Source organism: Cervus canadensis, chromosome 9 (genome assembly GCF_019320065.1).
Source record: "Cervus canadensis isolate Bull #8, Minnesota chromosome 9, ASM1932006v1, whole genome shotgun sequence".
NCBI classification, from domain to species: Eukaryota; Metazoa; Chordata; class Mammalia; order Artiodactyla; family Cervidae; genus Cervus; species Cervus canadensis.
The window spans coordinates 8,984,937-9,002,178 of NC_057394.1; the positions used below are offsets into that span (position 1 = coordinate 8,984,937).

Sequence of the window (17,242 nt, forward strand, 5' to 3'; positions counted from 1 at the left end):
TTCTGCCATTATATTGCAAATTTTTATGACATCAAATTTGGTAGGCTGCAGTTTGGGTTTATTTTCCTTTTGCAAGAGTTCTAAGAGGAATTTTTTTTTATAAGTGTCCTCACTATATATCTTTGCTGTGTGAACTTCAGCAAGTTATTTAATCTTTCTATATATTCCAGAATTCGTGTCTGTAAAATGGGAACAACAGTGGTATTTGTATTATAGTTATTATAAGGATTAAGTCATATGACAACCGTAAAGTGCTTAAGATAGTGACTGTCACATAATAACCATTATGTAAGTATTTATTAAATGCTCAAATTTTTTTTCTGTCTTCTATAATTTTCTCCTTGAGTACTTGCATCTTCTCTTTGAGTTCATTGCCGAGAAGCAATTTATTCATTAAAAATAGCCCTTTCTTTTTAATTTTAAACATAAGTTGTTCATAATTTATTTTTAGCTTCACAGTACAGTCTTTCAGATGCTGACTTGTTATCTGAGTTTTGATTATTATTTCTGTTCTGTATTTCTTATATTATTTTTACAAGTCTCATACTAATTTCTTATTTATTATTCATCACTGAAGAGAGGGATTTTTTTCCCTGGGACAATTATTTTTGAAAGGATAATGTGGAAAGGAATCAGATAAGTGAACTTCTCCGTGAATACTGGTTTGCCCATACATGCAAATATTTTATTATTAATTTCTAAGGTAAAGTTGATGAATTGAAATGTTATATAAATATGTAAGTTTAATAGATGTGCCCATAATGTTTTCTAAAATGGCTGTAAATGACTTTCATTGCCACCAAGGACTGTAAGTCAGTTCATTGTTCATGTTTTCTCTTCTGTTTGAAATGCCCTCCCACTCTCAACTGGAAAAGAAATCTTTTCCAGGCTCCATAATACCATGTACATATCTATTACTTCACTAACCCATAATTATCTCTTGATTTGGCTTTCTGCCCTACTAAACGGTTACCTTCTTTAGGACTATGTGTCATCTTAATTTTATATCCTTGGTTCCTATCCAACTTTCTGGCACACAGTAATTGCAAAAAAAAAAAAGTTTGATAAATATATAGATGATGAAGAAGGCATAAAATTATTGCCCAGGGGCACATTACTGGTAAATAATAAAAGTAGTGATGAATCCAGCATTTTCTTCCTGCAAATCATATTTTTCATACATCCATATAAGTTTCCACATTTACATGAAAATAAATTAAAGGACTCAAGCCTAGGTCAAAAACCTGTTTTATATACTTGAAATTATAATTATCCTTCAAATGACTTGCAAATGACTCTTTTCATTCTAATACTAGCAAAATTATGGTGTATGGTTTGCACAGACATTAATAATAAGCTTTAATTCATATGAGATTTTAAAGCTTGGTTCAAATATAGTTTCCATCTATGTAACCAAAGTTTGACATAGGATTAATAAACCCTCCTGCATAATTCTTTCTTTGATTAAGCTGCAACTAACCAACTACAGATAATTATGACTAAAACTCAACTGCTTCTAATGCAAACACTCTTAGAGAATCCCTTCTTTTTCAGATAAGATTAGACAACATTTAGAGTCCATTCTAAGGTGAAAACACCTGGGAGTTGATTATAGTAATTTAATCAGTTGTGATCCATAAGACAACTTTAATTATCTAGCTGGGAGAGGAGAGGAACATTTTTGTTTTATGTGAAAACTGTGTATGTTTTTAAATGAATAATTTTATTTAATTAGGATTTTTAAATCTAGGAAATTCAATGAGATTACCATTGTGCTGTATGTTAATAAAATAAATTGCCCAGTTGTCAAAATTTATACTTTCAACTTAACTTTTGCCAAAGCAACACCACAGGCAATAGCATCCTCAAACTGCCACATATTTTCAGTCTGAATGGTCGCACTCAAAGCCCTTCTTTGGGGACTTCCCTGTTGGCCCAGTGGTGAAAATTTTGCCTTTCAATGCAAGGGGTGTGGGTTCGATCCTTGGTCAGGAAACTAAGATCCCACATAACTCAAAGCCAAAAAAAAAGAACATAAACAAAAAATGGAAAATATTGTAACAAATTCAATAAAGGCTTTAAAAATGGTCCCTATCAAAAAAAAAAAATATTTGGGAAAAAAAGAAAGCCTTTCTTTGAAATGTTCTGTATCTCTAAAGACTAAATTGTATATGAAATTATATTAATCTAATTTATTTTACTCATTTAAGATATATATCCTATTTTAAGTATTGTCTAAATTACTAGGCCAAAACTTGTTTTAGTTCTTGGTGGTCATCAAAAAAAAAAAAAAAAAGAGAGAGAGAGAAGGTCCTGGAGATCCAATCCTCTGATTACCAAGATATACTTTCTGGCAGTCAGAGCTGAAATAATTTTTCTGTAGTCAGGGCTGTAATAATCAACTTGATTAAAACATTATGAATTCACGTATCTCAATAGACTCATCATGGAATGCAGCAGGACTTTGTCACTTTAACATGGTCATCTCTATATGCTCACGGTTCTTATAAAATGTGTGATCACAACCAGGGAGAGGAACACTGGACGCCAGAAGAGGTCTAGGAAATAATTTATTGACAATGTAGATCATGTTCACCACAGAAAAAAAAAGGGGTCGACTTCAATACAGAGATAAGCAAAGAAAGACTATGTATTAAACGTTTATTAAATGCTATTGGCTTTAATACCTAAATACCATTGGTTTCTTGAATATGCACAAGAATCATTGGCCCTCAGTATTTTCCAGGGACCAATTATAAACATGTGATTAAAATAAGTTAATCTGATCAGAAATCATCCTCTGTGATAAGGCAATATTTGCTATTGAGATGATCACAGGAAAATTAATAGAGGTCTTGCACCAATTGACCCAAAAACTTTCATAAGGTAAAGTAAAAATGACAGTAAGAAAGGAAGAAATTAACTTTCATTGAGTACTTACTATATGCCAGACCCTATGCTGGGTACTTTATGCTCATTAGCACTAGGTTATTTACCAAACCCTTATGAGTTTAGAATCAGAAAGTCAACATGCAGGCCCAGGAAGAGCGACTGGCTTGTCTCACATCATAAAATCTGATTCAAATCCAGTACCCATGAATTTATGAATCCCACCACACTTCTAAGTTTCAGCACTCACTCTAAATTTTTCCTCCTTCCAACATAACTTTCAGGAACACACCTGCCTCCATGGTTCAGTATTTTAGAATAATGACTTAAGAAAGCATGTTATACAATCTTATTTAGATTGATTATGCTAGAGAAATTGGATGCTGTTTTATGTATTTTCTCTTCTGGAAATTAAATGCTTCTAGAAATTAAAAAATTGCAACACTGTTCTAGTAGTAAGCCTGATTTGGGGGAGAGGAAGGTAGTTAATTTTGCTTTTAGAAGAAATAAGTATAGCCTTGTCTTCTGATTATTTGCCAGTCAGAGTCCTTTTAAATATAGGACCACCAACCTTCCCCAGGTACCCATATTTAAGAACAAGAAAATAAAGTAAACTAAGGACCAAATACAAAATGTATGTCAAGAAGCTAAACTAGAAAGCCATAGGAAATATACTTTATATACTTCTTCGCAACAAAAATTAAGCTTGTTGTCAATGTCTGATACAGTTCCTCAGGGTAACATGAGAAATGTTCAACTGGAACTTTCAGTACAAAATGATGATGAACAAAGTCTTTGAGCTGGCAAATCTTGCAAGGAAAATGTTTTGGTAACTCTCTCCATCAAAGTTTTCAGGAATGAAATTTTCTTCCGAGAGCTTAAAGACAGCTTGGGACATTTTTTGTTGTTGTTTGTGAAGATAACGACAATTTGTGTCAACTTGTTTTCACTTCTAGACTGATCTCAGATTCTTGGGCAAACACTCAACTTATCCTTAAGAAATGACTCTGGACCAAAAGCTTACATTTCCACAGAAACATGTGCCAAGGCAGTCTAGATTCCAGCAAATGAAAGGAAGTTTAGAGAAATTTCTCCATTCATGATTTTCAGAGGGATTCAAAGATATTTTGAATGAAAATAATAAAAGTTCCAACTAGGTTAGTCTAGCCAACATGTCTTTTGAAATTTGACCGTGAAACCTTTCAATGATAAAATTAATAAGCATGAAATGAGTAGTCAATCTTCAGATGTATTCTTGTCATTCTAGAAGTTTGCTCTAGATGATGGTATTCAGCACTGGCTTAAATTCAGTTGAACATTGATATTAACATCCAGCCATTGGGAAGAAGGTACTCAATTATCTATTGTTAATATTGCTTAAACAGGATTTTTTAATTTTTCTATTCTAAATAATCCTCGGTTAGTTTAATTACATGCCTTTAAATAACCATGCAATAAAAATTGGACCTAATGTTAGGAGCTAGGACCTAGTGCTTCTAGGTGTCTACTGATAACTATAATCATCTTTATGATAGTGAAAGGCTATTATTTAGACTCATTATTTTGATCAATCTTTTTTACTTTGTCACACTAGTGTTATGGAAAGCAAAACATTTTGCAAGGTAACAGTTTAAAATTATTCTGCATTTGTACATTCTCACTTTATAATTTCATATTCAGAGAAGAATTTCATATTTCAATAGCTTTCCTTCCCTCTTCTTAAGTGCTAGGAAGTGAAGAGAACTTTATTGGGTGACACAATGTTTAGAAAATCTGCAATAAAGATGCTGTTTATAATCAATCTATGGAGCTTAGGTTTTGACAGGAAGACCGATTAAAGTGCAACTGGCACCTAAATACACTGACACTGAATTGTAAAAATACAGTCACTCGTATTTTGACTCTGCTAAAATATATTTAAGCATCTACTAAGCAGAACAATTGGGAACTGAATTTTTTTTATCCCCTCCCTTTTGGAACTCTCTCCCATCTCCCTCCCCATCCCACTCCTCTAGGTTGGTACAGAGCCCCTGTTTGAGTTTCCTGAGCCAGACAGCAAATCCCTGTTGCCTATCTATTTTACAGATGGCAATGTAAGTTTCCATGGTACTCTTTCCATACATCTCACCCTCTCCTCTCATCTCCCCATGTCCATTAGTCTATTCTCTAAGTCTGTTTCTCCATTGTTGCCCTGTGAACTTGATTTTCAATTTGTGATGAACAATCAAACTACTTGTTAGATAATGTACTGAATATTGATCCTCTCTCTCTATGCTCCTAGTAGAAATTAACTTCTTAGATAAGTAGAGAATTACTGCAAATTATTTTAGTGCATATTTACTTTTTTGTTTTCTAAAACGCACCTATGAAAGTGAAAAGTCGCCCAGTTGTGTCTGACTCTTTGTGACCCCATGGACTGTAGCCCACCAGGCTACTCCATCAGTGGAATTTTCTAGGCAAGAGTACTGGAGTGGGTTGCCATTTCCTTCTCCAGGGGATCTTCCCAACCCGGGGATTGAACCCGAGTCTCCCACATTGCAGGCAGACGCTTTACCATCTGAGCCACCAGGGAATCCTTAAAAAGCACTTAATAGTACCAAAATCATTTTGTTTTTAATTAACATCTCTTCAAATAAACAGTTTCCTTCTAAGTAATCATTTGGAAATATTAGTTCTTTAAATAGGGTGTATGATCTATTTTAAAAAGTACACATTTGTCTTGACTCTTGGAGAGCAAATTAAAAAGTATGAAACCTTCAAGAAAAGCACAAAACACCAATAAATTACCTAAATTACTTAATAGATAAGGTAGATTCTCAACAAAACCATGAAGTGAGTGGACATGACACCTTTCCCAGTATCTGTCACTCTTCCAAATTTGTGAAAACTCTCCCAGTGAACTTGACTTCATCAACTACTGTATTTTGTTTTTTTTAAAGTGTACGCCAGTGTTCTTTGCAGCACCACCCACAACAGCCAAAGGGCTGAAACAATGCCCATCAGCAGATGAATGGACAAACAGAATGTTGTACATACATACAATAAAATAATAGTCAAAAAAAGGAGTGAACATAGGTGACACATGCCATGCTACAACATAGATTGATATGAAAACATTATGCTAAGTGAATTAAACACAAAAGGAGAAATATTTTTTTCTTCACTTAAATGAAATATCTGCTAAATTTTATCCCTTCAATGGCTAATTTTATTCCTTTTATTGCTTTAAAACAGCACGATATCTAACCCAGGGAAAACAGTAGGACCTGAATTAGTACTCAAAACCTGAATAAGTGAATAAATATTAATGATAACAAAATGTTTGAAGAGAAACTTGAAGCTACAAGAAGGAATTTCAGTGCAGTGGCGGTAGAACCATGAGAGTCCTACCATCGTAACTTGTAAGGAACTCTTAGTGCTTCCTATTAATATTTAGTGACTTTTTAGTCACATTTTAATTACATGAAATAATACTGAAGACCTCTGATTTGAACCAACTAGCATAATAGTTTCAAAAATCAACAATTAAAGCTCAACTTATAGTTTAAATACTTAACTTGAACTTCAAGAACTCAGCCATCATTTAAAGTTTATCTCACACACCTCTGAAGGTTTTCAAAGTCAACAGGATTGCCTTGCAATATATCTTCCTGGAATGAATTAGAACAGTCCTACTGCTTTAAAACAAACAAACAAAAAAAAGGTTCAAGGTACTTTCAGACTGAGACAGCATATTAAAAAGCAAAGACATCACTTTGCCGACAAAGGTCCATATAGTCAAGGCTATGGTTTTTCCAGTAGTCATGTACAGATATGAGAGTTGGACCATAAAGCAGATGGAGTGCCAAAGAATTGATGCTTTTGGTCTGCGGTGTTGGAGAAGGCTCTTGAGAGTCCCTTGGACTACAAGGAGATCAAACCAGTCCATCCTAAAGGAAATCAGTCCTGAATACTCATTGGAAGGATTGATGCTGAAGCTCCAATACTTTGGCCACCTGATGCGCAGAACCAACTCATTAGAAGAGACCCTGATGATGAGGGCAGAAGGAGAAGGGGGCTGCAGAGAATGAGATGGCATCACTGATTCAACAAACATGAGTGTGAGCAAACTCTGAGAGATAGTGAAGGACAGGGAAGCCTGGCGTGCTGCAGTCCATGGGGTCGCAAACAGTCAGCCATGACTTTGCGACTGAACAACAACTTTCAAACATGTAAATGTGTAACTTCTATGGAACTTTACTTCCTCTTTGATAGAAGTAGTCAAAAAATTTTGGACAATCCCCTTAAACAGAAACTGCACAAAACACTAGTTATTCATTCATTCAGTCTTTCTATCAACGAACACTCAAGCTAGAGCTGATTGACTCCGGGTCATGGTCCATGACTGATTCTCTGCGGGGAACAATGAACTCACACATTGAGCCCCTGCCTCCATACACCTTAGACTCTAGTATAGGAGACAGCTCAAATAATCACACAAACACATGTAAAATCACATCAGTGGAGAAAGCGATCGAAATAACTCAACCTAATGACCATCCAAATCCTTCCCAAACTCAGATGGGTCCACTTTTTTTTTTTTTTTTTAATATCCCCTACTTTAGAAATCAAGTGTCATATTTTAACTTTTGATTTATGAATAATGGCAAAAAGAATGAATGAGGAAATATTGAGTTCTCCAATCTATCGTTCACTAATAAAAGCACTGAATTATTTCCTCTATAAAGTAAATCACAATCTGGACAATGTAAGCAGGTTATATATACTCCGAAGTATATCATCAACCATCTTCATTGTTTTTGTTTTTCAAAGACAGGCTATCATAAGAGATATATGATAAGAGAACAGACTCTGTATGATTTCAGTAGCTTTATATCATGAAATTTTTGCACCTGGTCTTATGTCCCTGGATATGTTCCAGTGTCTACTAGTTTAGAGCCTATGAGAACTTGAATAGAATTTGTATCCTACTGTTGTGTGAAAACTGTATAAATCTTAATTATGTCAATTTGGCTCATAGTGTTTTTCAAGTCTACTACATCTTTCTACTTCTTTGTATATTCATTCTATTAATTTTTGAGTTTGATATTGAAACTCCAACTAAAAATCTTCACTTATCTACTTAAAAATGATTGTATAATATATAATGGAACTATATGTAACTTTGTTCTGTATTTTCCAAGTCTCCTCTAAATATGTTATCATATTTCCAGAATTGAGAAAAATAAAAAAGAGAAAAAATAAATAAAGACAGGCTATAATTGGGCTTCACTGGTGGTTCAGATGGTAAAGAATCTGCCTGCAATATGGGAGACCTGGGTTCAATTTCTGGGTGAGGAAGATCCTCTGCAGAAGGGTATGGCTAATACTGTTGCCTGGAGAATTCCATGGACAGAGGAGCCTGGTGGGCTACAGTACACGGGGTCACAGAGAGTCGGACACGACTGAGCGACTAACACTTTCATGCTTTTAACTGGGAGAATTTTCAGCAAGGCAGCAATTGTTCCCTGCTGTTCACTTGTGTAGAATATTTTAACTTGCAGTGTAGAGGAGAGGTGGTGAAAAAAGAAAAAAAATACTGGGGTTTTTTCACTTTTAATTGCATTAGGAAGACAAAGATTAATCACACTTAACTGCAGTAAAAAATGGTTCTTTCACCTTCTCTTTCTCGCCCACCAGAGAAAGACAACTCAGAGAGTGACAGAGAGTGGCCAGAGAGTGACAGCTCAGTTGGCCACAATCCGTAATTCTCAGCCATCACGTTTCACCCCTACCACAACAGACCTGCTCTGAGGAGTAAAGCTCTGGGGCAAGTCATCACGGTCCACGCAGCGACTGCTCATGGCAGTGTGGAGCGGCTGTCCCTCCCACAAGCTGGCCCTGAATCACTGGAAGTGATGCACACTGCTTCTGGAAGGAACCAAAGATTACGAGGATGGAGCCACTCAGGAGCACATGGGTTTATTTTCTTTTTACAGCCACAGACACGCTCTCAAGGGTCTGAAGCGCTTCCATACTTTAAGATCAAAGTGTTGTCAAGAGAAAAACAAGATGCGACCTTGAATTTGAACAACACACGCTCCTCGAGTGAACAAGCAAAGTGTTCAGGCCTTGACATTTCCAAAGTCACCTGCACTCATCACAAGTCTATGGGTGTCTGACATGAGAAACAAGCCGTCTTAGAGGAAGGAGCATGAATCCAAAGCAGAAGGCGCCCTGTCAATAAAAGTACATGGTGTTTTTGTCAAAATATTCTATCTCGAGAGTAAAGTTTCATCCATTTGACTTTCAGTTAGCAAAAACACTTCCGGTTTCCAGTATACTGAGTGGCTAGCTACACACTCCAGGACGTATTCTGAGCCAACGCTCCTGGCTGGAAAGGCAGAGCGTTGGGTTCTCACAAAGACGCCTGGAAGGGGAAGTCGTCTGAAGAATGGAAGGTCACTGTTTGCACCCAGCCCCACTCTTCTTGTGAACAGTTAATGCAGGGTCATTCACAGATTGCTGAAGCACTTCCAGCAATCGATTTATTTTCTAAGAAATCTTGGATCTGGCACCACATATATTTCATCTAGGATAGGCAATCATTTTTGTCTGACAGAACAGATAAGCTCCAGGAAAGGCAGCTAAAGAGTGGTGGCTGACATGGTGGAAGAATCTGCCTGGAATGCAGGAAACTTGGGTTTGATCCCTGGCTCGGGAAGAGCCCCTGGAGAAGGGAACGGCTACCCACTCCAGTATTCTTGCCTGGAGAATCCCATGGACAGAGGAGCCTGGCAGACTACAAACCATAGGGTCACAAAGAGTCAGACACGACTGAGCGACTAACACTGAATTTTCAAATGGAGCATTATTTCCATTTAGTTTACATTTTGAATTTACACAAAGGGAAAGAAATCCCTGCATGACCTGAGATGAAGTCTTTGGCTGAGCAATGAATGTGTATTGTGTCCACCAGCAGTATTTCGCCTGCAGCTGAATCAACCACTCTCTTTTCCTTTGAAGACATTGCTTCATCTTCCTAACTCTAAGGCTGCATGCAATTGCTACTATTTGCTTGTGTTCTTTGCCTTTTTTCTGCCTAGATTAATAAAACATGTTCCTGTGTCTGCGTTTGTGCTAAATCGCTTTAGTCGTGCCCGACTCTTTGCGACCGCATGAACAATTAGCCTGCCAGGTTGCTTTGTCTATGGGATTTTCCAGGCAAGAATATTGGAATGGGTTGTCATTTCCTTCTCCAGTGTCTGGGTTTAAGGATCCTCAAGTCTGACTTTTCTCTATTTTCACTGAAGGTAAATATCATGAGTGCAAGGAGCCCTGACTTGTCCTAGTACCTAGAACCCTATGCTCAGTCACTCAGTCGTGTCCAACTCTCTGTGACCCTATGGACTGTGGCCCGCCAGGCTCCTCAGTCCGTGGGATTCTCCAGGCACAAATACTGGAGTGGGTTGCCATTCCCTTCTCCAGGGAATCTTCCCAACCCAGGGATGGAATGCGTGTTTCTTGTGTCTCCTTCAGGGGCAGGCAGATTCTTTACCACGAAAGAATTCTCAGAAGCTTCTGGGAAGCCCAGAACCCTATACATGGGACATATCAGTACATAGTAGATGCTCAGTAAATTCTGCTGATTGGATGAACCTCTCTCAGCATCCCACTTATGAACCTCATCACGTTTTTCTTCCATACGTGGAAAAGCTGGTCAACTGGTCTCCCGCTCCTAACCTCCATGCCTCCCACGAGGCAGTCGTCCATTTCATTCTTCGAAAACCATGCTTCTCGGGAAGTTTTATCTCTTTTCAATATTTTTTAATTGGAATATAGTTGCTTTGGCTATGTTGCTTAAGTTGTTAGCTTCTCCTGCACAACAGTGTGAATCAGCTATAAGTATTCATGTGTTCCCTCCCTCCGAGCCTTGCTCCCACTCTCCCATCGAACCCCTCTGGGTCCTCATAGAGGGCTGAGCTGAGACCCCTGTGCTCCACAGACGCTTCCCAGCAGCTGTCTATTTTACACATGCATGTGTGTGTGCTAAGCTTCTTCAATCATGTCCGACTCTGCGACCCCATGGACTGTAGCCCACCAGGCCCCTCTGCCCATGGGATTCTCCAGGCAAGAATACTGGAGTGGGTTGCCATGCCCTCCTCCAGGGGATCTTCCCAACCCAGGGATGGAACCCGTGTCTCTTATGTCTCCTTGGCAGGCAGGTTCTTTACCACTGAGCCACAATGGAAGCCCATTTTTCCCATGGCAGTGTACGTATGTCACTTTTGAGAGCACTTTATTGGCATCTCCAGCTGGACTCAGATTCCTCCATGATATGCCATATGAGCCACAGAAATCATAAACTCCAGGGCTAGGACAATGGAAGTAAAAACTGGATGGAATAGTAGGAGTCTCACCTTTTACATTTTTTTAGTGTAGTTTTCCAGATGAAAAATAACTAGTCTAGAGGGACAGACATAATCAGCACAAAGTTTTGATCATGATTTTACTTGAGCTCATTGTGGATGAATAATCTGTCAGGAAAAGGGGCCAGGAAGCCCTTCAGCATCGCTGAGGGCATGAAGACTTTGTCGATGCCTTCGGGCTCTCCTGGTGGCTCAGAGAGAAAGAATCCGCCTGCAAGGCAGGAGACCTGGGTTCGATCCCTAGGTTGGGAAGATCCCCTGGAGAAGGGAATGGCTATTCCCTCCAGTCTTCTGGCCTGGAGAATCCCCATGGACAGAGGGGCCTAGAAGGCTACAGTCCATGGGGTCGCAAAGAGTCGGACATGACTGAGCGACGTTCACTTTCACTTTCTTTCATAGTTGGCGGGGCCCTCATCCTGGGTCCAGGTCTCTGCTGTGTCTCCATCAGACTCTACCGTGTCCCTGGCCCCATCCACTGCTCCTCTGACATCAGCTCCAGCCCCTGTCCCTCATTCCCTCCATCCTAGCCGCACTACCTCCTTCCTGTCCTTGAATAAAAAGGAAGGTCATTGGCAACTGCCGGTCCTTCCTGGCCATCCAATGGAACACCACGGTCCTCCTCAGCCCAACAATCCCTAATCCCCCTGCCTGTTGAATTTTCTGTAGCATTTATCACCATCTAACATATTTTTTTTTTCTTTTCTTTTTTTTTCATTTTTTTTTTCTTTTCATCTAACATATTTTATTTTTTGCTTCTTTTCTAGCTTATGGTCTGTTCCCCATATTACAATGAAAGCTAAAATTGAGCAGAGAATTTTATCTGGTTTGATTTCCTGCTAGGACTCCCACTTCTACAACAGTGCCTGAAAATGAGTAAGGGCAAGAACAAATGAACTAATGAGTTGATGAGCTTTTTTCTTTTAAGTACTCTGAGATTACTTGTGTGCATGCTCCATCGTGTCCAACTCTTTGCAGTCTTGTGGACAGTAGCCCCCCAAGCTTCTCTGTTCATAGACTTTCCCAGGCAAGAAGACTGGAGTGGGTTGTCATTTCCTCCCCCGGGGGATCTTCCTGACCCAGGGACTGAACCCAAGCCTCCTGCATCTCCTGTATCGCAGGTGGATGCTCTACCCGCTGAACCACCAGGGAAGCCTCGAATGAACTAATGAATATGAGATAACTCTCCAATATTACCCCAAGCCATATGTCACCAAACACGGCTCCCATATTAGCAAAGGTCTGTTGCTCTGGGTCCACCCAGAGTCTGTAAATATTTTTCCACTGCAGAATTTCTTATCATTCCTTCATTTGATAATCTTTTCTTCTTTGACTTCCGCCAAAATCCTCTCTCTCGAGTGGCATTTTTATTTAAGACAGGAGTCATATCCAAAAGGACTGTACCAGAGCAGACAGAAGGCAGTGAGTTGGCCACTTCATCAGCCTGCCTATTCTTCGTTTCCACCTCCTTCTCAAGCCCGAGACACCAACCTGTTTGCCTGGAAGCCGGTCTTGGTTGCTGGTATCCTGTATCCCTTCCCTAGCCCCAGAGACGAGTGATACGCCCAGCAATGCTCTGGTTCCACTCTTCTTGCTTTGGAATCTCAGCAAATCACGCGTACTCTCAGCTTAAACTCCCTCTCCTCTCCTGCCATGTGCTAAATCCCTTGGTTCCAGTGAGTCAGCCTTGCGGTGTCGCCAGCCTCCTGCCAGCAGCCCCGTGGAGTCAGCGGGACGCCCTGAACAGAGTGATGATTATCTTTTCAGAGTGTGACTAGATGCCATCTCCTCCATGGAGCTTTGACAGCAGTGGAGGGTAGAAGTTGATTCATGACTTGGCATGCGTCCTAGCCAAGAGATGACTTCTTTAGTTTATATTCCCTAAACAATACTGGGTATCCTCTATCACTCGCCACTTCTGTGTGCATTTCCAGGGCTTGGGCTGAAACTTTCTAACTGCAGATAACACAAAACAAATGCTGCCCTCTAAAAAGCACTGCTAATGGTCTGTTTAAAAAACAAACCAAAAAAAAAAAAAAAATCAAACAGAGAAGACTACTGAAAAATCAATTTCTGGAATTTTGATCATACTAAAATCATTGATTCTGGTATGTTATTGTTTTCTTTCATATAGGAAAGTTTTAATGAAGCCCCACGTTTGTATTTGGAGTCTTTTATATTATTTTTAGGATGCAATATGACAGTGCAGAAAGAAAAGCAAATGAAAACAGAAGATGGGAAATTGAGGACAAGCTCTTCACAATCTGTAGCAAACCTCTCTTACCAGTTTTTATGTTACCACTAGTGCATGCCTGCATGCATGCTAAGTCGCTTCAGTCACGCCCAACTCTTTGTGACTCTAAGAACCGTAGTTGGCCAGGCTCCTCTGTCCATGGGATTCTCCAGACAAGAATACTGGAGCAGGTTGCCATTCTCTTCTCCAGGGGATCTTCCCAACCCAGGGATCTAACCCGCATCTCTGCCATCTCCTGCACTGGCAGGTGAGTTCTTTATCACTAGTGCCACCTGGGAAGCCTGAAGTTGTTGTTCAGTCGCTCAGCTGTGTTCGACTCTTTGCGACCCCATGGACTGGAGCACGCCAGACCTCCCTGCCCTTCACCATCTCCTGGAGCTTACTCAGACTCACATCTATTAGAGTCGGTGATGCCATCCAACCATCTTGCCCTCTGTCCTCCCCTTGGGAAGTCCGTTATCACTAGTAAAAGAAGCCTAATAGTTCAACCCTTATCTCAAAAAGCACATGTACATGCTCACGGATGAAAAACGTCTCCCACTTAAACCACTGAATACACACATGGCATTATTAACAACATGTGAGATATCACTATATTAATGCGGAAATATATGACTACAATAAGAAACACTGAGGACACTTTCTTCCCGTTTGCTGAATGGACTGCACAATATCATTATTAGTACGACCATGTGTGGATATGTTCTCAGTTGCTCAGTTGTGTCTGACTCTTTGTGACCCCAAGGAATGTAGCCCACTAAGCTCCTCTGTCCATGGGATGTCCCAGGCAAGAATACTGGAGTGGGTTTCCACTTCCTTCTCCAGGGCATCTTCCCAACTGGGGGATGGAACCCAAATCTCCTGTGTCTCCTGAATTGCAGGTGGATTCTTTACCATCACACCACCAGGGAAGTATGACCGTCACCACGATCAAATCAACATGAACAGATGATTTATAGCAGTAACTCTACAGGATCACCCCATTAATTCTGAAAATAACCATACAAGTAGGTGCTACAATTTCCTTGCATTTAGAAAGGAAAAACTCAGTTATTTACTCAGATTATTATTATTAGGAATTAAACTTTGTCTGATGCCAAAGCTTGCGTTTATCTGCTTTATTCAACAAAAGAGAAAAAGGAAGAAAAATGATAAGAAAAAGAAAAGAAGAGAAGAAGAAAAAATGGGACGTTCCTAGTGGTCCAGTAGTTAAGACTCCAAGGTTCCACTGCAGGAGACTCCTCCCACAGTAGAGGTTGGGGAACTAAGATTCCACATGCAGAGCGGCCAACAGAAAAAAAAAAAAAAAAGAGGCTACCATGCTGGTTAGTGCAGAAAAAGAATGCTCCATCAAGCTTCCTGTTCCATCAGGCAGCTCTGGGTTAGACCAAGGTCCCCTAAGCACAGTCCCCCATATCAGACACAGGTATCAAGACACTTTCTGTGGAGGTCTCAATAGCACCGACCACATTACCTTCCAAAGGTTTATTTCCAAAATATTTCCAAGCTTCTCTTGAAATTCCATTATGAATTTGAACACATTTAATTTTTAGAACCTGATGCGACTAGCTGACTCATTGGAAAAGCCCCTGATACTGAGAAAGACTGAAGGCAGGAGGAGAAGGTGGTGACAGAGAATGAGACGGTTGGATGACATCACCGACTCAATGGACAAGAATTTGAACAAACTCTAGGAGACAGTGACAGAGGAAACTGGCCTGCTGCAGTCCACGGGGTCACAAAGAGTCGGACATGACTGAGCACGCACACACACACATACATATGTGTACAGTAACATTCCAAACATCAAGAACTGCCTTAATTTGTATGTCTAAGTCTAATAGTTAAGAGTGTGAAGCAGGTCTTAACTGTGATTAACAAGCTGAGTAAACCTGGGCAAGTGTTTTGAGCAGTTTCCTCATCTGACAGTAAAACGGAGACTGTCAAACTAAACAAGACAGTCTTTATAAGGTAGGAACACGGTGTCTGATCCATAATAGGCACATGATTAGCGGATATTGTGGTTACAACAATAGAAACATAAATGCTATGCATATTTAACTTGGACTTTGTAAAGGGGAATCATGTTTTCTGAAGACCCAAGGTTATGCAGAACTGACTTAGACAAACTGAGATGTACTCAGTAAAGATACTAATGAAGAAACTGCCAATAAATAAGCTTCAAACGTTCTCTAAAATGAAGTTAATTCATCCACATCAATAATTAGGGAGAATTTCTAAATGACAGAGAGGAAGCACCAATAGGATTAAAACAAGTCTGCCCTGATCCAGTAGAGATGCCACCAGCTGATACAATTTTAAAGGTGATTCATACTGTGTAGACAAATGACAAAGTACCTGAGGGAACACAGAAAAATTAGATGTACCTAATCAAAAAATGTGGAGTTGAACTTTGATAGTAATATACTTTTCAATGACGATTTTTTTAATCAAACAATTCCATGCGAAAAAACTGCTTCAAGACAAGAGGCATCCTTTTATGGTTTCTTTTAAACTAAAAAGGAATATACAGGCTTTTGTCTAAAGAAGGAGACTCTGGTTTTGCTGACCAGAAGCTCCAGTTTAATTCTGGTTCCTTTCTTAATATTTTCATTCAATATCTCTCTCATTCTGTCTGAAACAGCAAACCCCTTGGGAGCCATTTTCCAAGTGTGGAGAAGACTTGGAAGAGAAAATGTTGGATGGTGCTTCAGGGCAGGCTCAGCCAGTTCACCTCAATGCCTCACACCCCAACCTGGAGTGGGAGAAAGAAAGAGCCCTTCAGGTGGGATGGAGCAAGGCGGAGGGGCAGTGCTGTGGAGACCCAGTGGACCACAGACCCACCGTTGGGCAGATGTGCTGGTGTCCTTTTAGCTAAGGCCAGCACAAGGGGTTAAGAAGCAGCCTGGACCAGGGCCCTCTGCAGCCAGTTTCAATCCCCTTGAAACTTACTTGCAATCCTAGGGAAAGAAAGAAACCTAAATTAGCTAAGATCAACTCTTCACCACAGTGGCCGAATTACACCGGTCCGAGTGTACAACTTGTCATTAAAATTAAATTAGGTTATAAGAAAACGCCTTGCATTTCCAGAACATCTAGACCTGTAGCCTAGAGTCCTCATCTGCCACACACATCAAGGTGGATGACGTCACTTGGGGATGTGGGTTTATAAGACAGTGGCTCTTGAAATTGGCTCCATACTGTAGGCATCTAGGAGGTTTAAAAAACTGGACGCCTGGTTCCAATCGCAGACATTTTGATCAGCTGGTCTGTGATGCAGCCTGAGTATTAGGAATTAAAAGGCATTCCCAGTCAAGACTGGGAACCAGAATTCTAAGATAAATGTTTATATTTTACGTTAAATAAACCCCAAATCCAGGGACAAAAATGATCGACATCAACAGCTCCAGCACACAAGGCATCTAGGTACCATCAGAGGGTTTAGGAAGAGGGACTTAACATACATTTTAAGAAATAAGCCAGGCAATGCTACGTTCTCCCCCTGATTATTGTCTCCCTGTGCTGGGAATTAAGGTTTTTTATTTTTATTTTTCGGGTGTTTTGCTGAAATGTGAATATCAAGGATTGCTTGGGGCAGAAAAAGCCAAATCAAAATCAAGGTTGGCATATCCTGAAGTAGTTCCTTTTTTCTCACACCCGGAATGAGTGAAGAGAAAAGCCACATTTCTCCCTG

The 17,242-nt window shown here is 39.8% G+C and overlaps 1 protein-coding gene across 2 annotated transcripts in view; it reads right to left on the minus strand.

Annotated features, from left to right (window-relative positions):
* Positions 1 to 17,242, minus strand: part of ITGBL1 (integrin subunit beta like 1) — a 213,014-nt gene that overhangs the window by 134,100 nt on the left and 61,672 nt on the right. The gene's annotated exons all lie outside the window — the stretch shown is intronic.